Here is a 26,117-nt window from a genome sequence, read left to right on the forward strand (position 1 = left end):
CGAGTAGCTGGGACTACAAGTGTGCGCCACCATGACCAGCTAATTTTTGTATTTTTTTTCTGGTAGAGACGGGGTTTCACCTTGTTGACCAGGATGGTCTCGATCTCTTGACCTCATGATCCACCCGCCTCGGCCTCCCAAAGTGCTGGGATTACAGGCGTGAGCCACCACGCCCGGCCTTTTTTTTTTTTTTTTTTTTTTAAAGATGGGGTTTCACCATGATGGCCAGGCTGGTCTTGAATTCCTGACCTCAGGTGATCCACCCACCTCGGCCTCCCAAAGTGCTAGGATTACAGGCGTGAGTCACCGCGCCTGGCCTAGAAAAGAGGTCTTAAAAAAATTTTTTTTTTAAATAAAAAAAGCAAAAAGAAAGAAAAATGGAGGGGTGCAGTGGCTCACTTCTGTAATCCCAGCACTCCGGGAGGCCGAGGCGGGCAGTTCACCTGAGGTCAGGAGTTCAAGACCAGCCTGGCCAACATGGTGAAACCCTGCCTCAAAAAAATTTTTTTTTTTATTTAAAAATTTTTTTTTACAAAAAGAGGTCTTGCCTCTTGTACATGACTTTTTTTTTCCTTTGTCTGGCTTTAACCCAAACATCTGGGTCTGTGTCTCTTTGATTTCCATGGAAATGTTGTGAAAAGAGTTTTCCAAATATAGCTCAGCAGTATGCGATCAGCCCCACAATTCTCCCTGAGAAGCCTTTCTAGTCCCTTACATGGCCAGTGAGACTACAAAATTCCCCTCCCAAAGCTATCTTGGATCTTCTAACAGTAGGACAGTGGTTTTGGGGGTTATCCACTTTATTTTTTTTTTGCAACTAAGTCTCACTCTGTCACCCAGGCTGGAATGCAGTGGTATGATCATGGCTCACCAAAGCCTTCACCTCCTGGGCTCAGGTGATCCTCAGCCTCTTGAGTAGCTAGGACTACAGGTGCCCACCACCACACCTGGCTATTTTTTTTTCTTTTTTTTTTTGGAGGCAGTCTCGCAATGTCACCCAGGCTGGAGTGCAGTGGTGCAATCTCAGCTCCTGCAACCTCCACCTACTGGGGTTGAAGTAATTTTCCTACCTCAGCCTCCCGTGTAGCTGGGATTACAGGCACCTGCCACCATGTCTGGCTAATTATTGTATGTTTAGTGGAGACGGGAGTTTGCCATGTTGCCTAGGCTGGCCTCAAACTCCTGAGCTCAAGTGATCCTCCTGCCTCAGCCTCCCAAAGGGCTGAGATTACTGGTGTGAACCACCTCGCCTGGCCAAAACAGTTTTTTAGAAATAAAGTATATTAGTCCAGGCACAGTGGCTCATGCCTATAATCCCAGCACTTTGAAAGGCTGAGGCAGGCAGATCACCTGAGGTCAGGCGTTCGAGACCAGCCTGATCATAATTTTTTCTCTATTGCTTTTCTATTCTCTATTTCATTTTCTTGGGAAGTTGAGGCAGGAGAATCACCTGAACACAGGAAGTGGAGGTTGTGGTAAGCCAAGACTGTGCTATTTCACTCCAGCCTGGGCAGCAAGAGCAAAACTCCATCTCAAAAAAGAAAGAAAGAAAGAAAGAAAGTATATTAGACAACAACAAGGGAACAATTAACTTGAAATACACAATAACTCTGAACTTGAATATACTTAACAACATATACCCAAAATATATAAGGCAAATTTTAACAAAAATTAAAAAAAAAATTTTTTTTTCAGACAGAATCTTGCTCTGATGCCAGGCTGGAATGCAGTGGTACGATCTTGGCTCACTGCAACCTCCACCTCCCAGGTTCAAGTGATCCTCCTACCTCAGCCTCCCTAGTAGCTGGGACTACAGGTGCGCGCCACCATGCCCAGCTAATTTTTGTATTTTTAGTAAAGACAAGGTTTCACCATGTTGGCCAGGATGGTCTCGATCACTTGACCTCGTGATCCACCTACCTCGGCCTCCTAAAGTGCTGGGATTACAGGCATGAGCCACCATGCCCTGCCAAAAATTAAAATTCTTAAGAAAATGTCACCAATATATAGTCATAATGTGGTATATTCATACAATACTCTCAATAATTGATAATAACAATCCAAAGAAGCCAGAGAGAAGGAAAACTTAGAGCAGAAGTAAATGAAATAGAGAATAGAAAAGCAATAGAGAAAAAAAAAATTATGAAATCAAACGCTGGTTCTTTGAAAAGATTAACAAAATGGCAAAGGTTTAGCTAGATTGACAAAGCCCCCAAAAGACTCAAATTACCAGAATCAGAAACAAAAGTCAAGATTTTACTATAAACCTTGTAGAAATAAAAATTATTAAAAAGAAATACTATGAACAATTGAATGCCAACAAATTAGATAATTTAAATGAAATGGACAAATTCCTAGGAAGGCACAGAATACCAAATCTGACTCCATAAGAAATGAATCTTATGAATAGACTTTGCTATGGTATGAATGTGTCCCACACAGCTCATGCATTGGAAACTTAATCCCCAAAGCAAGTGTTGAGAGATGAGACTTTTAAGAGGTAATGGGCAGAGCCCCCATGGAATGAATTAATGCTATTAAATTAATAGGAGTGGATCAGTTGTCTCAGAAGTGGGTTCCTGATAAAAGGATGGGTTCAGCCCTCTTCTCCAAATCTCTCTCTCCCCCACCACCCACCCCCACCCCCACCTCTCTCTCTTTCTCTTTCTCTCTCTCTCTCTCTCTTCCCTCCTCCTCTTCTTTCTGCCATGGGAGGATGAAACATGAAGACCCTGGCCAGATGTTACCCCTCCATCTTCCATCTGAGGCTGGAAGACTTCCCAGCCTTCAGAACTGTAAGAAATAAATCTCTCTTCTTCATAAATTACCCAGTTTCAGGTATTCTGTTATAACACACAAAAACAGACTAAGACAGAGTTATAATAAGCACAGAGATTGAGTTAACAATCGAAAACTTCCCACAAAGAAAAGCCCAGTTCCAGATGGCTTCACTGCTAAACTCTACTAAAATGTTTAAAGAAGAATTAATACCAATCCCTCAAAACTTTTCCAAAAAACGAAAGAGGAGGGAACTCATTTTATGAGATTGGTATTACCTGGATACCAAAGCTGAACAAAGACACCATAAGGGAAATATGGACTATAGTGAGTATCCCTTATTGGAAATGCTTGGAACCAGAAGTGTTTCAGATTTGGAGTTCTTTGCATTTGGAATATTTGCACACACATAATGAGGTATCTTGGGGATGGGACACCAGTCTAAACGACTCATTTATGTTTCATATATACCTTATATACATAGCCTGAAGGTAATTGTACAATATTTTAAATAACTCTGCATGAAACAAAGTTTTGACTGCATTTTGACGATGACTCATCACATGAGGCCAAGTGTGAAACTCTCCTCTTATGATGTGACGTTAGAGCACAAAGAGTTTTGGATTTTAAACCATTTTGGAATTCAGATTTTCAGATTGGGGATGCTCAATCTGTAACATCTCTTCTGAATATAGATGCAAAAATCCTCAATAAGATCCTTTTGTAGCTCATGAGCATGATGATCGGGCATTCACACGGATGTGTGAGAGTACCACCCTCAAACCTCATTTCGACGTTGGCACATTACCTATCTGACTTGAAAAATATCCTCAATAAAATACTAACAAACTAAATTTAGCAACATATAAAAATGACATATACCAGACCAAGTAGGAATGGAAGATTGTTTCAACATAAATTCATCAATGTAATACAAGATATTAATAGAATAAAGGACAGAAACCACATGATCATCTTACTGGGTACAGAAAAAGCATTTGCTGAAGACTCACATTCTTTCTTGATTCACTCAACAAACTAGAACAAACTATCAAACTCCTGTCCTTCAACTTGATAAAGGCCATCTACAAAAATCCACAGGCAACATCATACTTATCAGTGGAAGACTCAATGCTTCCCCACTAAAATCGGAAGAAGTGAAGTGTGGCCACTCTCACGCTCACCAAACACAGTGAGAACATAGTGCTGGAAGTTCTCGGCCGGGGAAAATGACAAGAAAAGAAAGTAAAAGGCATCCAAATTGAAAAGAAAGAAGTTAAAATATTTCTGTTAACAGATGGCATGACCTTGAAAATCCTAAGGAATCCACAAGAAAACTATTACAACTAATAAACCAGTTCAGCAAAGTTTCAAGATACAAAATCAGTGTAGAAAGTTTTTACAATTTTCAACTGCTATTTGCTCATTCCAAATAAGTTTACCTCCATGGAGAAATATGTATAGAAGAATCCAGGGGAAAGGTTAATTCAATGGCTGTTAATCACAGCTGAATTTAGCACATCTGCTCTGAGTCAAAATACATTCAAATAACAGCAGGCATTGTTGAGCACCTTGTATATGGTACATATCATTCATGTGCCTTATGTGTATTGACATAGTTACATGTGGTTACACTAAGTATCATCGCCATTTCACAGTGGGGAAAACTGAAATAGAAAATGGTTAATTGGTCAAAATCACATACCTAGAAAACACCAGAGTCAGGATTCTATAGTTTCTTTCTTCACAAGATAGCTGAATGAGTTTGTCGAGATGATAAGATAAAGAACATCAGATTGGGAGTTAAACAAGCTCTCTGTGGCTTTCCTCTGGCTCTTCCACTAACAAGATGTGCTCTTCCACTAATGAGATGTATGATGTTGGATGAGGAATTTGCCTCTTCTGAATCTCTGTCTCCTCCTCTGTAAAAAGAGGGAGTTGGACGAAATTATAGCTAAAGCCTCCTACAACCTCTAATTCTCTCACACTGGATTAGCTCTACACCTGGTTTCTGAATTACAAACTCTCCCTTTCCCAGCCACCTAGGAAAGACAAGGGCCAGGGGAGGACAGACACTTACTTGTCATGACAAGAGATAGGAGAAACTGAAGCAGGAAAGCATGTCACTTGCACAAGTTGCTGCTTCAGCCAGTGATGGGTTTAGGTGAGGAGCATGGTTATAATTAGAGCAGCAGCCAGTCCTGAATGCTCTGCCAGCCTCCTCCAGCACAGCTGGGCCAGCCAGCTGCACATGCAGGAATCTGAGAGGCTACTCTAGTTTTGAAAATGATCCTTCTTAAAAAGATTTTCCTCCTTCCTCAAGGGCTAGAAAACCTATTGGTATAAAACCTTACTTCCCATTCAGTTTCCCCTGCTAAATGCCACTCCAGTAGAGACTGAGTGTTGATAAATACAGGGGAAGGAAAAAGTCGTAAGCTGAGCCTGGTCACATTGCCCCTTGTGATATTGTTTTATTTTTAACTTCGCAACACTTGGACTATTTCTGTTGAAGTTTTCTCTCCTTTCCCTGCCTTCCCAACAGAACTCTGTCCTCTATTGCAGCTGATGCACCCCGGCCACCTCCCGGCAATCTGCTTACTTGCAATCAAGGGTTCAGGTGCAAGTAGATGCTGACTCAGCCCGTTCCATTAAGGTAAGCATTCAAACAGGAGCAGGTGCACCATGAGGAGGACCTTCAGAGGTGAATATGCAGATGAAGCTGAGCTGCATATCACTTTTGTGTCCTGAGGAAGGGGATTGTTAAGCAAATTAGTTATGTAAAGATGTGGGGGAAAGGCTGGCACTGAGAATGAGATCCAGCCATGCCTAAGTTTCTGCTTCCAATATAAAATCTTAGAGCAGGTAGAGTACTTGCTTTCTGACAGCTTAGGTTCTTTCTTCTATAATCAACCAGAATAGTTACGTGATATCTGTAAAGTTACAACATGGTGATGGCGGTGGGCGAGGGGGTGTGGGGGAGTGGAGGAGGTGGTGAGGAAACAAGCAGAAGGCCTAGAACCCAGAATTTCTATTTTCTTTCTTTTTTTTTTTTTTATTTGAGAGAGTCTTGCTCTGTCACCCAGGCTGGAGTGCAGTGGCATGATCTTGGTTCACTGCAACCCCCGCCTCCCGGGTTCAAGCGATTCTTCTGCCTCAGCCTCCTGAGTAGTTGGCTAATATTTTTTGTATTTTTCGTAGAGATGGGGTTTCATTATATTGGCCAGGCTGGTCTCAAACTCCTAACTTTGTGATCCACTCGCCTCAGCCTCCTAAAGTGCTGGGATTACAAGTGTGAGCCACCACGCTCAGGTCTATTTTCTTTTCTTTCTTTTTTGAGACAGAGTCTTGCTCTGTCACCCAGGCTGGAGTGCAGTGGCAGCATCTCGGCTCACTGCAGCTCCTGCCTCCCAAGTTCAAGTGATTCTCCTGCCTCAGCCTCCTGAGTAGCTGAGACTACAGGCACCTGCCACCACACCTGGCCAATTTTTGGATTTTTTTTTAGTAGAGACGGGGTTTCACCTTGATGGCCAGGCTGCTCTCAAACTCCTGGCCTCAAGTGATCAGCCCACCTCAGCCTCCCAAAGTGCTGGGATTACAGGTGTGAGCCACCATGGCTGGCCCAGAATTTCTATTTTCTATTTATTTAATTTATTTGTTGTTATTATTTTTTGAGACAGAGTCACACTCTCTCACCCAGGCTGGAGTGCAGTGGTATAATCTCAGCTCACTGCAACCTCCACCTTCTAGGTTCAAGAGATCCTCCTACCTCAGCTTCCTGAGTAGCTGGGACTACAGGCCTGTGCCACCACGCCAGCTAACTTTTGTATTTTTAGTAGAGACGGAGTTGCACTATATTGGCCAGGCTGGTCTTGAACTCCTGACCTCAAGTGATCCACCTGCCTCAGCCTCCCAAAGTTCGGGGAATACAAGGATGAGTCACTGTGCCTGGTCAGAATTTCTATTTTCTTTCTTTCTTTCTTTCTTTCTTTTTTTGAGATGGAGTTTCGCTCTTGTATCCCAGACTGGAGTGCAATGGCATGATCTCGGCTCACTGCAACCTCTGCCTCCCAGGTTCAAGCGATTCTCCTACCTCAGCATCCTAAATAGCTGGAACTACAGGCACACGCCACCATGCCCAGCTAATTTTTGTATTTTTAGTAGAGACAAGGTTTCGCCATGTTGGCCAAGCTGGTCTCGAACTCCTGACCTCAGTTAATCTGCTCACCTCAGCCTCCCAAAGTGCTGGTATTACATGCGTGAGCCATTGTGCCCGGCCCAGAATTTCTATTTTCTAAAGTCTAAATTCTGTGACTTTTTCTGCAGCCAACACTTGCTGTGTTTAATTGCAAGTCATTCTCACGCAGCTTAAATTCATCTGCTCTGTCACACTATTGGTTAACAAGCACAATTGTATTTTCTGTATGTACTATTGAAACTCTGTCTGCAGAGTTTAAAACCATCTTTTCTCCAACAATATTCTCTAAGTGTGGCCCTCTCCTCCCCAGCTCTCTTGAGTCCAAAGTGCATCCATGGAATATAAATGAAATATTTTTAAAGTTGAAAAACTTGCATAGGCTTGTGCACCAAAACCAAAGATTGTTACAAGCTTGAACAATTTTGCATATTCAGAGGGACAAAAGTAAAATGACTAATGATACTCGAGGTATTAAACGTTACAATTATAGATAGATAATTTCTTGCTTCTAGAATAGCTGTATAGTGTTGCGTGCACTAAAAGTTGGCAGGGTAGGGGAGCAGTGTTTATTTTCTTGTTTTTCACTGGTTCAAAGTTCAGCTCAGGACATCCTGGGAAGTGGCCTATGCAGCAAAAGGGATTCTGTACACTCTGACCTTTGAAGTGTACAGGCTAACGCCACTGATGCCAAGTAAAAGGAGACCTAAAGCAACTATTCAGAAACCCTAACTCCTGGTTCCTTCCTGTCTGTCTCTGTACCCTCCATATGCACCCCATGTCTCCACTATAGATGTGTGTCTGGGTTATAATTATGCCTGTTTTCTGGGCACAAGCAAACTCACTGTGTATAATCACCTAACTTCATTTAATTTTTCCAGAGCTTCCAAGCACCAAGGTCTCCAAGGTGTGTTCTGGGGTGCTGTCCTGGTGAAACTAGGGTGTGTTTGCTTACAAGTAACCAAGCAGACGGGTTGATTCACAGCTACCCCTAGATAATCCAGTTACTTTAGCACTTTCTTGGCCAATACAACAGTAATTTAGTACAATAATACTAGTATGGAAGCACCAGATATGAGAAATAACTAGCTAATTAAATAACTAATAAGTATAAAGGTAGAGAGATTTCTAGTATAGGTGGAGAATTTCAGATTGTGAAGTGGAATGGATCTGGGAGAGGGTAGTTATGTTTTTAGGATACAGTGAAGGTACTGGAATCGCAGCCTGGAAGCGAAGGATTATGGGCACAAGTGTTGTCACCAGTGAGGTATGTGCAGGCAGTGGAAGGAGGTCTGACCAGAATATCAACAGAGGGTGATAGTACCTCTTAAGGATCCACCAATGGGTCTAATGTGGGAATTATCCTCAGTAGATTGATTGTGGTAAAACATCAGGAAGACAAATAGATTACTTTATAATTAACTTTATACATTTTCTTTCCCTACAATTAAATTTTTCCATAGCAGGGAAACAGTTCAACAATGCATAATTAAAGTAACTAATTAATTGGCTGGTTAATAAGTTAAGAGTTAAAAATATCTTTGACTCTTAACTTTTAACCTTGTCACTTTCACTGAAGTTAAAGCTCAGAAATAAATCATTATTGCCAGGGCTAGCCACATGACGAGGCTGAATAGTTTAGTCACTGACATCATGTGAGGGGTGCTGAGACGGCCCCTTGCCTAAAAATATCTCCCTGACATCAACTCCGTTTGCCTACTAACTTTAAAATTATAGAAAAGAATGTTAAAACTATTATCTGTTAATCCCATTCTCTTTTGCTTGAGTCAGTGATTTAAATACACCTGCTATATGTGTTAGCATGACTTTGTTGGCCAGCAACACTTGGTCACCACCTCCTCCTCCTTCTTCCAGGCTTTGTCCTACTCTGCCCTTGGTACCATCTAAGCTGCCAACATGCCTTGGCCATCAACACGCAGGTAGCTTTGTGGGGTGCTGTGATTTCTACTGACTTTCTCGATTAAACATCAAAATGCAATAGAAAAAAAAGGGGAAGTAACTAGAGCCAGAGACTCTGGGAGCACAGGCAAGACATTTCACTTCTCAGAGCCTCAGCTTCTCCTCTAGGAAACAAGGAGGTTAAAACATAGCCTTTCCTTTCAAAGTGAGGTCCTTAGACCATCAGCTTCATCTGGAGCTTGTTACAAGGGAAGAGTCTCAGGTCTCACCCCAGTCCCACTGGATCAGAATCTGCATTTTAAAAAGGTTGCCCGGGTGGTTCCTTTGCATGTTGAAGTTTGAGAAGCTATGGAATAGCAGATTTCTTGTTATCCGCCTGATCCAGATTTCGGATTCCATGACTGCCAAGTGTTTAAAAGAACAAGTACTTTAATCCCCTGCAAACAATCTGGCCAGCGCTCAGATCATCTGTTATAAACCCAGCCCACTCAGGTCTTTTCTTCAGTGAGGCCTACATTAACCTAAATTGAAATAATTTCTTTTTCACCTTAAAAAAAGCAGCCCCAATTAGCATACATCTGACATCACTCTACTTTCTCCCTAAATTTGTTTCAAATTACTCTCTCAGCTTTTAAAATGCTGCCCTTTTCCGGGTTCAGTTTAATTCAATTCAATCCTATTCAATGTTGACTGAGTGCTGGGGGCAGTGTTGGCCCTACTCACTCTTCAGTCCCTAGGAGCCCATTTGGTGGGTCCTTAAGAGGTATTACCACCCTCTGTTGATATTCCGGTGAGACCTCCTTCCACTGCCTGCACACACCTCGCTGGCAACAACACTTGTGCCCATCACTGGAACCTCCCTCACCATTCTCACCATCACGGCAACTTTGCCAGGTTCTGCCGACTCCCACAGCCAATAGCAAGAGAGAAGGCAAGTCTCAACAGCCATGCTTACCTTTCTTCTTAATGAGAATAATGCAGATGAGCAATAAAAATTACAGATTTTGGCCTAGAAAACAAAGATGCCTTCAAGTTGTCTTTATGGCATCTAAAAAGTTTCAGTCCTGAAGCTGTACTACTTGAATTCCTAAGTGCTTAAGGAATGGTTTGTGGTGATTAAAGGGGCCCAAAATTGGAGGGAAGCATGGAGGTTTACATTCTTAAAAGAGGAAATAATTTTTTTTTAAATAGAATTTGAATATCATCAAACTGACAGTGGAATGTAAGATACATTGGAATGAGGGTGATGGAAAATGGAAAGGTTAGACATGGGCTAGATGAAGGTCTGGAGGAGGGAGGTGACCGTGAGAATGACTTTCCTCACAGAGTGACTCATCTATTACACACTTCCTATTTCATCTCATCTGATGCTCATGCAACCCTATGGGTTATTACTATAGGCCCTATTTTAGATTTGTTGTTGTTTGGATGGAGTTTCACTCTGTTGCCCAGGCTGGAGTACAATGGTGCAATCTTGGCTCACTGCAACCTCCGCCTCCCGGGTTCAAGCGATTCTCTTTCCTCAGCCTCGAAAGTAGCTGGGAGTACAGGTGCTCACCACCAAACCCTGCTACTTTTTTTTTTTTTTTTTTTTTTTTGAGACGGAGTTTCGCTCTTGTTACCCAGGCTGGAGTGCAATGGCGCGATCTCGGCTCACCGCAACCTCCGCCTCCTGGGTTCAAGCAATTCTCCTGCCTCAGCCTCCTGAGTAGCTGGGATTACAGGCACGCGCCACCGTGCCCAGCTAATTTTTTGTATTTTTAGTAGAGACGGGGTTTCACCATGTTGACCAGGATGGTCTCGATCTCTTGACCTCGTGATCCACCCACCTCGGCCTCCCAAAGTGCTGGGATTACAGGCTTGAGCCACCGCGCCTGGCCCCCTGCTACTTTTTTGTACTTTTAGTACAGATGGGATTTCTCCACATTGGCCAGGCTGGTCTCAAACTAAAGACCTCAAGTGATCCACCTGCTTCAGCTTCCCAAAGTGCTGGGATTACAGGCATGACACCATGTCCAGCCTATAAGCCCTATTTTTGAATTAATAAATTAGCTCTAGGGAGATTAACTTCTTGAAAATCAGCTAATTCATGGGAGTGCTCATTGACTTACTTTATATTGGGGGTGTCAGGTAAGGACTCTCTGTGGAGGTAACATGTAGGCAGAAAACTAATTGGCAAGAAGGATTCTGCAATGCAAATACAGATCAAGAGGAGAAATCTCCTGATAGAAAGAGCAGGTACACAGGCCCTGCACTGGCATAAGTGACAAGACCAGAGCAAAGTGCACAAGGGTGGGAGGTCAGGTAGAAGGGCAAGGAGGGGAGAGCTCATGCATGGCTTCATGGGCCAAGAGAAGGACTTCAGAGTTTATTTCCTTGTGAAGGGAATCAACTGGATATTTTAAGTGGGGGAGTAATAACCTAGTTTTATAAATTGTTAAAAACGACCCTTTCTGCTGGTGAATATGGCCAATCCATTCTCCCCAAAACATGAGCTTTAAAATTCCCCTGGCAGTCAACATAATATGATTTAGATTTAAATACTCCAAAGATTCACATAGAACTAGATTTTACTAGATGTGCTAGATGTAGTTTAAATGGAATATGAGTTAGTGGAAGGACCTGGTGTGTGAATTGAGACATGGTACACGATGGAAGGAGTGAGACGGATTATAAAGCCTTTGCACTACACCAGTGACAGAGGAAGATGCCTGGCATTGGGCAGTGGTGGAGATGAAAGAAGTGGGTAGAATTTGCCCACTCCCTTTTCCAGATCTTTCGTCAAGGCCTTCCCACCTAACTGGCGATCTTCCCACCTTGGTCTCCAACAGTGCTGGGATTACAGGCATAAACTACTGAACTGGGCCCAATTTACTCCTTTCTGCATGGTCCACACAGCACCACAACCTGCATCAAATCGAGTTCCTGCCCCCTTGGCAGGTTCCAAATGCTTCTCTATTTCTTTAAAAAACAACCTATGCCTCAAGCTCACACATCTGGTCCTTCTACTATCCTATGTTTCATTTAAACTACATCTAGCACATTCCTTGTAGATCTTTGGACTATTTAAGTCTAAACTATATTAGTTTGACTGCTATCTCCTCTAGACAGGGGAACTTTAAAACTTATATTTTGGAGAAAACGGGTTGACCATATTTTTAACTTTAGTTCATTTTTAAGAGGATACAATGTACTGCTTTTTCAGACAAGAAGCAAGAATTTAAATGTGAACAGAGGGCATAGAAATTAAAAGAGAAATGGCACCTGAGTAGCCATACTCTGTCTCAGGCATAGATTTCTGTCAACGTTTTCACAGTGAAGAGTTTCTATAATCTGAGTGCTTTGATTTAGTAGGTGTTCATTTTTAATATCAGAATCCATATTGCAGTGCATACACACACACACACATATATATGTGTGTGTGTGTATATATATATATGCATATTTGGAGATGGAGTCTCACTCTGGTACCCAGGCTGGAGTGCAGTGGCACAATCCCAGCTCACTGCAACCTCTGTCTGGGTTCAAGATATTCTCATGCCTCAGCCCCCCGAGTAGCTGGGATTGCAGGTGTGCATGATCATGCCTGGATAATTTTTGTATTTTTGGTAGAGACAGGGTTTTTCCATGCTGGCAAAACTAGTCTCAAACACTTTACCTCAGGTGATCTGCCTGCCTCAGCCTCCCAAAGTGGTGGGATTATAGGCATGAGTCACTGTGCCCTGCCAAGAAATATATATATATATACACACACACACACACACAGGATTTTGCTGTGTTGCCCAGGCTGGAGTGCAGTGGCATGATCACGGTTCACTGCAGCCTCAACCTTCCAGGCTCTAGCAATCCTCCCACAGTAGCTTTCCAAGTAGCTGGGACTACAGGCATGCATCACACTTGGCTGATTTTTTTTTTTTTTAGTAGAGACCAGGTCTTTCTATGTTGTCCAACTGGTCTCAATCTCCTGAGTTCAAGCAATCCTCCCACCTTGGCCTCCCAATGTGCTGGGATTACAGACATGAGCCACAGCATCTGGCCTATGTAATGCATATTTTTTAACCCTACAACCTTCCCTTTCACATTTGTATTTTCTGAAATGCAAAGTCATTGGGCCTGGATGCTCCTCTTGTTTTCTCTACTAAGAGAGGGCACAGTATGGGATATGGTTCAAAGAAGTACCAAAAAAATCCCCATAGGGATAGAGGTACTTCCTAAGGAAGGGCATCTGGCTCTTTTACAACCGGAAAAGATTAATACATGTGGACACTATTCTATGCCCCAACTCTAGCGATGGGCTTGCATTTTCCCCAAAACATGTGGATCAAACACATCTGATGCCATGGGGCTCTGAGGGACAAGTGCAATGTAGCAAAGAGTATATAGTTTGAAGACAGACAGACCTAGGCCTCCTTGTGCCTCAGAATCCTTTGTTCCATTACCAAACTAGAAATGGTAGTAACCAACTCACATGGTTGTTGTGAAAATCAAATGAAGTGTTATGTTAAAGCTTAGGAAAGGCATTAAAATTTTATTTCTCTGCCTCTATGACACTCAAAATGCAGAGAAATCTTTCTTTTTTACTTTTTTATTTTTTTACTGAGATGATTCAGTTCCTGTAGAGACTGCCAAAAATTGCCAACACTGACTATATTTCAAGTCATCATGGCGGGGTATTGGGAAAAGTTTTCAATTAGCAATAATCACACCTCGGACAAACCTCATTGGCTACGATACTGTCACTGTGCAAAGCTAGAAATCTCTCAATCTAGGAAAGTCAGACAAATCCCATGGAGGATAAGGATCCTGTTACTGTGTATAGGAACAGAGAAGAGTAGGAGAACAGGGCATCTTCTATCACAGGGCAACTAATCATCTATCTAATTTGATCATTTTGTGGGAACACCAGTTGGCTCCTACTTAAGGTGATCAATCAACGTGTCCAAGTTTGCCTGGGACTCAAGTGTTTCTGGGACATGGGACTTTCAATGCTAAACCAGAAGAGTTCCAGGCAAATCAGGACAGTTGGTCATCCCACTTACCCAGACATGATTAGACTATCAAGAGTTCCAGATTGACCCTTATCTCAGTGAGAACAATTTTCCCCACATATACAATAAAAGGCTGAGATGTGATTAGTTTACTGACGTTAGGCTATTTCGTCTTCCCCCTTCCTTCTACTGCCAGACTTCTCTGGAGTGGTCTCCACTCACCGTGCCTTTCTGCTCTGCACATGTTCTCTCTCAAAGTCACTCATCTAGTGTAGCTCCAGAGCCTAGCAGAAGAGCTTTAAATAGCAACTTGGGGGGGAAAAAAACCCAGCATCTTTACTATCTCTTAAAGAGAAATTTTCAAGTAACCTCAAAGAGCTGGAGAGCAATAAGGCTGTACTACAAATGTTTCCAGCTTCAATAACACTGTTCCCAAGAACCACACTCCATAGTGCTGAAGGGTAAGAAATGATTGAGCTTAGAGTTAATCACCAGTGTCCCTCCAGCCAGATACATACCTGCTGCTGGGGCAGAGCTCTCACTGCACACATGGAAGCACCCAGAACTAACCAGCCCTTCTTTTCCCTTCCCAGGAACTGAGCTCAACTTAACGACAGAATAGGCTGGCAAATATGAAGATAGACATTCCTGGAGCTGGTAGCTTTTATCACAGAGCCTTATTCCATTAGTGATTTTCCTCTTCTTTCCCATCTAAAAACCAGCAGAGGACTCTGAATTATCCAGACTTTGTCCTAATTAGTGAATTTCTCTTCTGAATAAAAACAGATGGTTGGCTGGGCATGGTAGCTGACACCTGTAATCTCAGCACTTAGGGAGGCTGAGTTGGGCAGATCACCTGAGGTCTGGAGTTCAAGACCAGCCTGACCAACATGGAGAAACCCCGACTCTACTAAAAATACAAAATTAGTCAGGCGTGGTGGCACACACCTGTGATCCCAGCTACTCAGGAGGCTGAGACAGGATAATTGCTTAAGCCTGGGAGGCGGAGGTTGCATTGAGCTGAGATTGTGCCATTGCACTCCAGCCTGGGCAATAAGAGTGAAACTCCATCTCAAAAAAAAAAAAAAAAAAAAAAAGAGAGAGAAAACAAAAAAAACAGATGGTCACATTCTCTCAGACAGGACATGCCCTGCCAACAGTGGAGTGTATGCTTAATAGATTTTCCTTCCTCTAAAAGCAAACAACTTCAGTAGTTTTAAACTGAATCAGTGTTAAAGGGGGGGAAAAAAAAAGCAAGCAACACATTTTCAATGGCCAAGGGTCTCACTGCACACCTAAAATGCCACACTTGCTTTGGTAAGAGCTCTTTGGGGACCTCCCATAAGCAGTGGCATTGTCATCCTTGTTCTTTGCAGTATCATTTGAGGCTATAGCTCACCCTTTCCTCTGCATCTGTGTCAACATAGTCCTGACTCTTTTAGCTCTCTGTTCTCTCTTTCTCTGGTTCTACTTCTTCCTAATTTCCCCCAAAGCCGCCATACTTGGCTATGTACTTCATGGCTCCAGTTTCTATTCTGTGCTTTTACTTCCCTGCATACAGCTTCCTCTCTCACTTGTAAGCAGATACTTCTCAAATCTGCATCTCCACATTCCACTCCCTCATCTTCCTATCCATGTGATCTATCATCCACTCAAGCAACTTGTATTAAACTTTCAGGACCTATCTTTCCTCCCCAAATTGTTCCCTCTTTAGATCTTATTAGAGACAGAATGCTTGTTCTTAGGCACTTCAAAGAGAAATTGGCATTCAGGCAAAAAGTTTTCTTAGCAGCCAATTTTACTTTCTGCAGAAAGGGTACTGGTCATCAGCCATCTTGCCATAAGAGTACAATGAACAAAGGAAAGTCAAGCATATTTATTCTTTACCCATTGGGTCTTTACTGCTGTGTCTGATCTCCATTTGTTGAAACTAGACTGCACAATCTAAACTGAACTTGATTGGCTAACAACTTAAAACTTTTCTAAATAGGTAAAGGCAATGGAGAACAAAGGAAAAGAAAAAGTGTAAATAAGAAAGGGAGAGAAAGTTGCTTGTGAAAGGACTTAGAAAAGTAATAACATAAATATCTTGGTTAAAGTATAAAGATATATAATGTACTACGTGCCTATGAGCACATCTAGCACAAATATCTTGGTTAAAGTACAAAGACATAGAATGTACTATGTGCCTGTGAGCATGTCCAGCACAAATAACTTGGTTAAAGTACAAGGACATAGAATGCTTTATTCCTTTATATCTAACAGCTACATAGGATACGGCTTAACAAAGAGTTACCAGCAAAAAGCAAGAAGGCTTTGAAGACAGTTAGTCTTTAAAAGAAACTATTATTTCTAACATTTGTTATTATTAGTCTTTAACAAGAAGGGAAACTTTAAAGAGGAATTTTTTACTTTCTACAGATCTCTATTTTTCTCAAAAATTATAGCCAACATTCTTTCTTCCTGGTTCAAAATCTTGGCATCAACTTTGATTCCTTTACCATCCCAGCCAGAAATAAAAATGCGATTCTCCCTTTGTAATGCCTTCTCTGTGTCTTATCTTGACTGTTTTTACTGTCATCAGTCTCACCCATCCAAGCCTTCATCACATTCTCTACACAGCAGTTTCTAACTTTAGGTCTTCCTACCCCATTTATCCCTCCAGTACTCTTAGTTAACACCTCAATTACAATGTTAAATGGCTCCCTATCGTATACCAAATAATTCCAGATGCTTTAGCCTAATATTTAAAAATTTCCACAGTAAGTCCATAATGGACTCTTTTTTTTTCCAAAAGTGACCTGGAATAAGGCAGGAGTCGACTTGCACATTGCGTTGCATGTTAAGAGATCAGTAGCTGGACTCGAACCTCTGAGAATCTAAGAATCTGCTCTGGGTCAGGACACTCTTTTCTGGCAACAATTAGGATATCAGGGTAGAACCCTCATGAATGAAATTAGTGTCCTTATAAAACAAGCCCGAGAGAGATCCCTTGCATCAATCTGCTGGCATCTTGATCTTCGATTTTCCAGTCTCCAAATAGTTTCTCTTGTCTGTAAGCTGCTCAGTCTAGAATCTTTTGTTATAGAAGCCTGAATGGACAAAAATGAACTGTGATGGAGCCGAATAGGATCCAGCAGGAAACATGTCCAATTGCTGCCAGAAAAGAGTGTCCCGATCCAGACCCCAAGAGCGGATTCTTAGATTCTCTCACAGGAAAGAAGTTGAGGCATTCAAAGAGCACAGTGAAAGAGTAAGTTTATTGGAAGTTTATTGGAAACTACTCTGTTAAAGACTAGGGCATCCTCAGCAAGAGGAGGAGCACTCTAGCTTTCGTTAATGTCTCTACTTATAAGAAACTATAAATAGGTAAATTAAACTTGGAATGTGCAGACATGCTCTCGAATGTGCTCACTAAAGGTAGCGGCTGTCAGTGTTATCAATGACCATCAATCCTTTAACCTCAGCTTACTCATTAACATTATCTTTAAGTAAAGAGGGCTGCACTTTCAGGAAATCTGGATGTTCTGCAAGCTTGGTGGGAGATTTTTTTAGACGGAGTTTCGCTCTTATTGCCCAGACTGGAGTGCAATGTTGCGATCTCAGCTCACCGCAACCTCTCCCTGCTGGGTTCAAGCGATTCTCCTGCCTCAGCCTCCTGAGTAGCTGGGATTACTGGCATGCACCACCATGCCCAGCTAATTTTGTATTTTTAGTAGAGACAGGATTTCTCTCAAACTCCCAACCTCAAGTGATCCACCCACCTTGGCCTCCCAAAGTGCTGGGATTACAGGTGTGAGCCACGGCACCTGGCCTGTGGGAGATGTTTTGTCTGACCATAAATATTCTGTAATTATAAGTGGTGGTCAGCTTGGGATATGGCTATTTTCAAACTGTAAGTATCAACCTTATAGGTGCCTTGTGAGTGCCTCACTATTCACTTAAAGATGAAATCATTCTGGTCACGTTTTATTAAGCCAGAGGCCTGGTAAGTAGGGGTTCCTCTAATATATTTCTCCCTTCTGTCATGAGTGAACCCCTAATCCTAAGGGACACTGAAGGGCAGAGGTCAGTCTTTTGCAACCTCTTCCTGCTGAGAAAGGTCATTGATGTTAATTCTGCCTAACTTTAAGGGACCTGTCATGGCTGGGAGGGGCCTTCGCCAGAGGTATTTTAAAGCTGTTGCAGTTGACTAGAGAAGCAATAGGTCTGTAGGTTTGTAGGTCACTCATAAATCGATATCCTGAAACATAGAAACTCATCAAATAAGAATTATAGCTATGATTATAAATCATGATATATGAGTACCATATGTTGTGAATTAAGGATTAATAATAAGAATAGGACCGAGTAAACCCCACATTCCATACAAAACATGCAGCAACAATAAAATCCACAACATAAAGCTATGCCTATTCCAATTATCATAACCAGGGTGATAAAAAGAACTTTTTCCACCATGATGGCCCTGACCCAAACCATGATGCTAGCCATTATCTAAAGACAGTATGGGAGTAGAGATAGCTTTAATTTGTTGATGCATATCTGTAGGGCCAAAAAAATATTGTCTGAGTTATTTGGGATATATATACAATATTTACTTCTGATAATAGCCCAGGTTCCTCCCTGTGCTGCACTCAGAGTATCTAGTGACATTCTGTTTTGCATAACAGCCTTACGCATATAACATATTTCAGCATTTATAAAAGATACACCTCACAGGCTGTTACTTAAGGCCCATTGGGTAACACTGGCAATGGCCTCAACATACCAAATAGCATCTTCTAATCCAATAGATGGCAGGAAGAGTGACGCCAGGTGGTCATACCCATGAAAAATGGATCTGGTCCACCTACTGGTTATGTGGAGGTTGGCTGGGCTGGCATTTTTTTTTTTTTTAAAGATGGGGTTTCACCATGTTGGTCATGCTGGTCTTGAACTCCCAACCTCAGGTGATCCGCCCACCTTGGCCTCCAAAGTGCTTGGATTACAGGCGTGAGCCACCACGCCCGGCCTTTTTTTCTTTTTTTTTTTTGAGACAGAGTCCCACTCTGTTGCCCAGGCTGGAGTGTGGTGGCATGATCTCAGCTCACTGCAACCTCCACTTCCCAGATTCAAGTGATTGTCCTGCCTCAGTCTCCCAAGTAGCTGGGATTACAAGTGCACATCACCACATCTGGATAATTTTTGTATTTTTAGTAGAGATGGTGTTTCACCATGTTGGGCAGGCTAGTCTCGAACTTCTGACCTCAAGTGATCCACCCACCTCAGCCTCCCAAAGTGCTGGGATTATAGGCATGAGCCACCAGGCCCAGACTGGCTGGCTTTTTATATAGTCTTTGTCCAGTGACCTGGAGTTAAGATAAGCTTCATGTACAATGTCCTAGCCACCCAGAAGGCAATCGTGGCCAAAGATTGGTGCCACATATCCACTGAGTTCCTAAGGGATGCATATCAGTTGAGTTTTGGTTGTTGTGACCAATTGGCAGCAGATAAGTCCATTTGTTGCAGGACTATGGTCTGTTGGCATTGTCTTGCAGGAATCTATCCCATGACACAAGTAGCATTTGCCAAAGCATCAAGGGAGTTATTCCATTGTTCCTAACACAATGGGACTACCTGACAGGTATCCTGCAGAGGTGGTTAGTCACATAAAACCATCCCAAATTTGAAGAAATCATTCTTTAAAACTGGGAGTTTTCAAGCTTTTTAGTTTGGATGTTTGTCTTTGGGTTTAGAAAGGAGGTGCCCAGTGCAAGAACCTTTTCTGTGGTCTCATTTACTGAGAATGGCGTCCTATGCCCAGAATTGCTAAAAGTGTTATTAATTGGCCATTGGGTTATATTGTTCCAAGTCAGGCCAGACATTTGTGCTCCTGTCCATTGTTTAAGGTTCTCTAAGTATGTCTCTATCTAAGCATGTCCCTGTGTGAGGGATAGCCACCAGGGCAAGCCTGAGGTACTGGAGGAGGGCAATAGCTCACAAATCCAGCAAGAGGACATCAGCATAGTCCTCTGCCCATTTTAAGAAAAGATTTGAACCTCCAGCAGTAGTGAAAAGATGGGTAGAAGCCCCAAAACAGATAAGAATATAAGAGAAGCTATGTTCTATAGTTATATCCTGTAAGGGCATAGATATTGCTTACCCATAGCTGGGACAGACTTATACCAGTAAAAGTAAAAGATAACCAGGAGGAGGATCAGGAAGACTAACCTTGCCCTCAATCTTATCCAGAACATCACTTTGTAGTAGGAAGTTTCCAGGGATTTCTCCTGAATAGGAAGCGTAGATCTTCTACTGGCTCACAAAAGTGGACTACATTAGCAGACTGGGTGTTGGTAGCTCATAGGGCTTCATAAGAAACAAGTTTAATTCAAGACAAATGTACCCAACTGTGAATCCCTTGAAGTTTAATTGCTCTTGGAGTGCTCAGAGAAATTGATATGATCCTTTCCACATTAGGAAAAGCTGGTCTGCTGGAGATCCTTCTGTTCAAGTCTTTAGTAAGATTAAATACCCTAGTTGAACTGAAACAGAATTTTCCTCTCATGTAGGGAGGGAAAGCCTTTTGTATCCATATTCACTCAGTGCATTTTGCATTTGTCCTAGATTGATGACATATTTTTGTAATTAATGAATCATTTCATCTATTAGGAGATCAGCAGTTAGGATCTAAGGACTTCCATATATTAATACAAAAGGACTTAATTATAAGTTTCCCTTTGGAGCAGCTCAAACCTGCAGTAAAGCTACAGGCAATAGAGATAGTCAGATCTCTGATGTTTCCTGCAAAAATTTAGCTAGAATCCTCTTTGGCTTGTGATTAACCCTTTCCACCTTTCCAGAGGACTGGGGTCTCCCTGCAGAGTGAAGATGTTGTTGGATTCCCAACGCCAAGGATAGGTATTGGGTTATGCCTGCCACGAAAGAGGAGCCATAGTTACTTTGCAGTCTTTCAGGTAACTCAAACTGAGGATTATTTCTTTTAATAAACATTTAGATAGGCTGGGTGTGGTGGCTCATGCCTGTAATCCCAGCACTTTGAGAGGCCTAGGCAGGTGGATCCCCTGAGGTCAGGAGTTTGAGAGTAGCCTGGCCAACATGGTGAAATCCTGTTTCTACTAAAAATACAAAAATTAGCTGGGCGTAGTGATGCATGCCTGTAGTCCCAGCTACTTGGAAGGCTGAGGCAGGAGAATTGCTTGCACTTGGAGGCAGGGGTTGCAGTGGACAAAGATTATGCCATCGCACTCCAGTTTGGGCGACAAGAGTAAAAATCCCATCTCAAAAAAAAAAAAAAATTAGAGACCTCTAAAGCTCTTTTGGATCAAGTGAAAGAAAGTATTGACCTAACCAGTGAAGGTAACAATAAACACTAGTAAATATTTGATTCTCCTGCAAAGAGGCATTTAAATAAAATCTAGTTGCCAGACTTCACCCAGATTGGTTTCTCTATGTTGGACAGGTTTAACTAGAGATGGAGGTAGTGATTGGCTGTTTGGGTTACTTTGGGCACAGAGCTTGCAGGCTCAAGTCACCTGTTTTAGTGTCTTGAAAAGTTTTTCTCATAAACAAATAAGATATCAACTGAAATATAAAGAATCCCTTCCCTGATGAGTGGAATTATGAAAATACTTAACTATTCTCCATTGATCAGCACTCGGCATTAGTAATTTATTACCATCAGCCAGCCAGAGGGGTTCTGGGCCGAATTGTGATCCCTGGCACATTTTCGTTCTTCCTTGGAGTATTCTGCCTCAGCTCTATCTGGGGCAGTGGGCACTAGCATGCCATAAGCTGAACTGGCTCTTTTAGTGCAGTGGCCTTGGCTGCCACATCTGCAAGGGACATTTCTTTTTACAATATCAGAGTCTCCCTTTTGATGTCCTCTGCAATGAATTACAGCCACTTCCTTTGGCAGTAAAACAGCATCTAACAAGCTCAAAATCTCAGAATGACGTTTTCTGGGGGAGGCCTTCGTGGTCATGAGTCCCCACTCTTTGCAAATATTAGCATGACCACAAAGCATTAAAAAGGCATACTTGGAATCATCATAAATGCAATTAGCTCAGCTTCCATCTGTAAACCATTCTGCCTCAGGATTGTTAAGGGGCTCATCTCTTAAGTCTAGTCTTCTAGAATAAATTTGCTCCATAACCTGTATGCAGGAATTGTTTGGAGCATCTGTGGACTCTGGCAGACAAGCAGCTGGATTTACTTGGCAAACTTTTAAGAGTTATGTCTGGCGTATCTAACAATAAGTCCTAATGCTTTAATAAACATCCTCCCATCATCCACTGGTGCCCTTTAACCTCTAGGACACACACTTGGTGTGTGGTCAAAACCTCCAGGTGCTATCCTAAAGTTAGTGTTTTAGCTTCATCTGCCAGGAGAGCAGTAGCTGCAACAGTCCTAAGGCATCCAGGCCATGCAGAAGCCACATGGTCTAGTTGCTTAGAAAAGTAGGCTACTGGCTGTGTAATATTCCCCAATTTTTGGACAAGAACATCCAAGGCCATACCTTGCTTTTTGGCCACATAAAGGAAAAATGGCCTAAGGCTGGAGCAGAGCTCAATTTCACTTTGAGAGTATTGAAGGTTTGTCTGCAATTCTCATTCCAATCATAGGGTTTTAAATCTGTCCTTTTTAGAACCTCGTATAGAGGCTTGGAATGTTTGCCCAAATCCAGGCACCCGTAAGTGGCAGAACCCCATCATCCCTAAAAAGGCCCACATTGGTCTGAGGCTATGGCTTGGGTGCCAGAGGTTAAGATATATCCCAAATTAATTCTGGAGGAATGCTATAAATGAGAAAAAAAGAAACTAATAATAAATAATAAAAAAATTATATAAGAAAAGATATATCCCAAATGCTTGACTTTCTGAGTAGAAATCTGAGCCTTGTGTGATGATATCTTATATCTACTAGTTTCCAGGAAATTTAGCAATTTAACAGTAGTATTATCTGGGTTCTCTTTAGTTGGGCTAGCAATGAGCAAATCATCTACATACTGGATAATTGTGCCCTTTTGCAGTTATAGATTCTTTAAGTCCTTAGCTAGAGCATTTCCAGACAGGTATGGGCTCTCCTGCAACCCTTGAGGGAGAACTGTCCAGGTTAGTTGTGAGGTTGAATGAGTATCTGAATCAGACCATTCAAAGGCAAACAGAGGCTGTGGATCTGGATGCACTGGGTGCAGAAAATGCATCCTTATCTACCTTTTTTCTCTCCTCAGGGGACAGGAACAAAAGTAACACTCGTTTGCTTTATGATCTCTGAAGGTAACCATAGCTTGCAGCCAAATCAATAAATCCCTCCCCAGTAAGGGTTAGCGCATGCAGGTAGTACTAAAAAGCCATGCAAGAAAACCAGAGTCCCTGAAGAACAGCTTAAAGGATAAGGAAAGTGGCATTTCGGGGCTTGCCTGTCAATGCCCATACAGCTATGAGAAGACAGGGCCCCATTATGCTGGGCCAGAACAAAGTAAACTGCTCCTGTACTGAATAAGAAATTAATAATCTTACCTGTCACTTCAAGAGTCACCTGAGGCTCCTCCAGAGCAATGGCTAATTGTCCAACAGGAACTGAGGTGTGAAGTCTCTGGCCATCACTCTTGGGTCTGCTGGGCCATTATGGGTTCAGGAGCCAACAGCTCTCTTGGGGGTAAAAGGCATTCCCTCTTCCAGTGACCAATCTTCTTACAGAAAACACATTGGTTTATACCCAGGGCACAGTGGCCTAGAGGCCCAGACTGGGGCTTTCTGCCTGCTTGCTTCCTCTGGCAGGGCTTGGGGGATAAGGCACTGGCTCTGAAGGGGTAGAGAGTTCAAGGCTGCAGCTAAAAGCTGGGCCTTTTGGGAGGTTTGGTCATTGAAAACTGTAAAAGTCATGTCTAAGAGCTGATTTATGGAAGTCCAGGGGCCTAAGCTTGCTTTTATATCTTCCTGCAGATATCAGGAGCAGACTGGGTTATGAAATGGACTCCTAGCAATGTCTGTCCCTCCTTGGAGTCAGGGTCAGTGTTAGTATATTTCCTCAAGGGCTCAATTAACTGTCCTTGGAACAAGGCTGGGTTTTCATCCTTTCCCTGAGTAATTTCTCTGACTTCATCATAATTAACAGTCTTTATCACACATCTTCTCATTCCTTCAAGGAGGCAAATAGTCATATGGTTTTTCCTCTCAAGCTTCTTACTTCCTTTTTTTGAGACAGAGTCTTACTCTATTGCCCAAGCTGGAGTGCAGTGGCAAGATCTCAGCTCACTGCAACCTCCGCCTCCCATATTTAGGTGAGTTCTCCTGGCTCAGTCTCCCGAGTAGCTGGGACTACAGGCATGTGCCACCACATCTGGCTAATTTTTGTGTTTTTAGTAGAGATGGCATTTTACCATGTTGCCCAGGCTGGTCTCAGACTCCTGACCTCAAGTGATCTGCCCATCTTGGCTGCCCAAACTTACTTCCTCTTGATAACTCCAATTTAGGTCCCAGTCAGGCACTGCTGTGCCTCCCACTGGATGGATGTCACGCCCCTGGTTGCAGGCTGCCACTCCATCTGCATATGCTTTAACAGCTCCCATAATATGCTGCTTTTCTTCTACTGTGAAGCAGGCAGACGAAGTTTATGCAAATCTTGCCAGGTTAAATCATATGTCAGTGTTAGTCTCACAAATTCATCTATAAATTTTCCTAGATCCTCTAAAAACCAGCTGAAGTTTTCCTGGCATAAGGCTGTCAGATACAGAAAAGGGTACATGTACCCATAGAGTGCCCCTGTCACCATCTGCCACGTCCTGAAGAGGGCAAAGAGTCAACTTTGCCAGCTGGTAAGAGGCCCCGCTCAGAGTGGTGCTGGTGGGGCTAGGCTCTTTGGGGAATGGATGTAAGACAGGGCTTGAAGGGTAAGGAGAAGGTGATGTCAGGACACTGGACATCCCCAAAGAACCAGTAGGGGTTAATAGTAGTTTGGACACTTCTGGGGAACTAGGAGTCTGACTTTGTTCCTCTGGAGCACTTGAACTTGCAGCAGGGAATGCGGCACCAGCTAGGCAAAGCCTGGGATTATGAGGTATTTGCATTAAGTGGTCATGAATTATGTCTAGTCCTTCATTTTTCTTTCTTTCTATCAAGCATATACAAGCGTGTTTCAAATCCTGACTAACCATTAGGAAGGCCTACACATAGAGTATTTCTCCCCACTTAGTTTCCCTTCTGCAAAACAAATCAAGCCGAAATATAGTGAGTTAGGGGCTGTTGTACCACCTGAGGTCCACCTTTCTAGTCCTCCCAAAGGATATTGAGGCCAGTGTTATTAAAAAAAAAAGTTTATCTTAAGCCCATCAGTTTAAATCTTTCCCAATGGGTTAAAATGCACCCTAGCAGTGAGCTCTTGAGGTAGATACCCCCACATTCTCCAAGAGGACTGAGAGTGCCAAATACTCCTTGTCAGCAAGATTGCATTGCCTCCAGCCAAGCTCCACTAAAAGGGAGTTAGTGCCAATTTGGCCAAGGGAGAAACTCCTGGAGCCCATGGAGTCCCCTTGTTTATATCAAGATAATAAGAACAAGTAAGCAGACCCATGGTCGCCTGAGGCAGTGCCACAAGGAACCCAGCAAAAAAAATAGATGTTGAACCAAACAAGGGAAATGGGCAAGCTGTAACTTGGGATTCCCTGACAAAACTATTTCAGGTCAAAAATGATATTCTAGGTCTAGAAAGCAGGGCCCGGCAGATGAAAGATGATCCTCTGATTAAGAGACAAGAGAAAACTGTTAAGAAAAAGTCTCCTGTACTCCATTCTGGGGCTAATTGTTTGCAGGGACAGACATAAAAGAGGCTTTTGCTTACAGGGCATATTTAATCTTGTCACATATGGCTGTTAAATACCAGACTTTAACTTGTAACTGCAGTAAGGGAGGAGTTGTTGCCCATCTCTTCCAATAATTAAGGTACAAAAAGACTAGATTCCCGAGAGACTTCTTGTTTCCAGTGTCCCTCAGACAAGTGGCAAATTGAGTCAGAGGAGAGGCAAGGAAAGTAAAAGCTAAACTGTTTGGTGGCCGGACATGGTGGCTCATCCCTGTAATCCCAGCACTCTGGGAGGCTGAGGTGGGCGGATCACTTGAGGTCAAGAGTTTGAGACCAGCCTGGCCAACATGGTGAAACTCTGTCTCTACTAAAAATACAAAAGTTAGCTGGGCATGGTGGCAGGTGCCTGTAGTCCCAGCTACTGAGGAGGCTGA

The 26,117-nt window shown here is 42.6% G+C and overlaps 2 protein-coding genes and 2 non-coding genes across 7 annotated transcripts in view; 2 read left to right on the top strand and 2 right to left on the bottom strand.

Annotated features, from left to right (window-relative positions):
* LOC105707733 (DNA polymerase theta-like) overlaps positions 1–10,453 on the bottom strand; it is an 83,064-nt gene extending 72,611 nt beyond the window's left edge. Inside the window, exons 1-2 of the mRNA XM_064374688.1 lie at positions 4,859–10,453; positions 4,484–4,700 (exon numbers count right to left, since the gene is read on the bottom strand). The gene's annotated coding sequence lies outside the window, so the exon portion shown is untranslated. The remainder of the gene's footprint in view (positions 1–4,483; positions 4,701–4,858) is intronic.
* On the top strand, positions 3,494–3,596 carry LOC135274491 (small nucleolar RNA U13). Its single transcript, XR_010342313.1, has one exon. It is a non-coding gene; the product is annotated as a small nucleolar RNA U13 (small nucleolar RNA).
* The window catches only part of FBXO40 (F-box protein 40), a 35,995-nt gene continuing 14,997 nt past the window's right edge, over positions 5,120–26,117 (top strand). For 2 of the 4 annotated variants that reach the window (XM_012438795.3, XM_012438794.3), the window contains exon 1: positions 5,120–5,431. The gene's annotated coding sequence lies outside the window, so the exon portion shown is untranslated. Of the gene's footprint in view, positions 5,432–16,966; positions 17,132–24,681; positions 24,701–26,117 lie in introns of those variants that run through there. The other 2 variants (XM_012438797.3, XM_012438796.3) reach the window with 2 other exon arrangements.
* On the bottom strand, positions 13,501–13,641 carry LOC135274321 (U4 spliceosomal RNA). The gene has a single exon (XR_010342173.1). It is a non-coding gene; the product is annotated as a U4 spliceosomal RNA (small nuclear RNA).

This window comes from Aotus nancymaae, unplaced genomic scaffold (genome assembly GCF_030222135.1).
Source record: "Aotus nancymaae isolate 86718 unplaced genomic scaffold, 86718_ANA_hifiasm-v0.15.2.pri h1tg000011l, whole genome shotgun sequence".
Taxonomy (NCBI): domain Eukaryota; kingdom Metazoa; phylum Chordata; class Mammalia; order Primates; family Aotidae; genus Aotus; species Aotus nancymaae.